This window comes from Corvus brachyrhynchos, unplaced genomic scaffold, assembly GCF_000691975.1.
Source record: "Corvus brachyrhynchos isolate BGI_N302 unplaced genomic scaffold, ASM69197v1 scaffold442, whole genome shotgun sequence".
Classification (NCBI taxonomy): Eukaryota; Metazoa; Chordata; class Aves; order Passeriformes; family Corvidae; genus Corvus; species Corvus brachyrhynchos.
Genome location: NW_008236443.1, coordinates 21,485 through 21,770, shown reverse-complemented (window position 1 = coordinate 21,770; position 286 = coordinate 21,485). Strand labels below are relative to the sequence as shown.

At 69.2% G+C, this 286-nt stretch overlaps 1 protein-coding gene across 1 annotated transcript in view; it reads left to right on the top strand.

The window, feature by feature from the left end:
- Window positions 1–93, top strand: part of MARK2 (microtubule affinity regulating kinase 2) — a 25,750-nt gene extending 25,657 nt beyond the window's left edge. Inside the window, exon 11 of the mRNA XM_017747253.1 lies at window positions 53–93. The gene's annotated coding sequence lies outside the window, so the exon portion shown is untranslated. The remainder of the gene's footprint in view (window positions 1–52) is intronic.
- The last annotated feature ends 193 nt before the right edge of the window (window positions 94–286 follow it).

The following is a 286-nucleotide window of genomic DNA, read 5'->3' as shown; positions in this document are numbered from 1 at the left end:
GGGGAGCCACAGCTCTGGGGACATGGACACTGACCCAGGATGGCTCCGAGGGGGCCAAAGAGCCCCAGCTCTGAGCCACGGACACGGTGGGGACGCCCACAGGGGGACACGGGAGCGCCAGGATGGACCTCGGGCGCCTCAGGGGCTCCTGGATGGCTCTGGGACGGCTGGGGATCACCTGGACGGACCTTGTGCACATGCCAGGCCTTCGTGGGGACGTCCTGGATGGACCCAGGAGCTCCTGGATGGATCTGGTGGCCCCAGGGGACCTCCTGGGGTGGGCCCT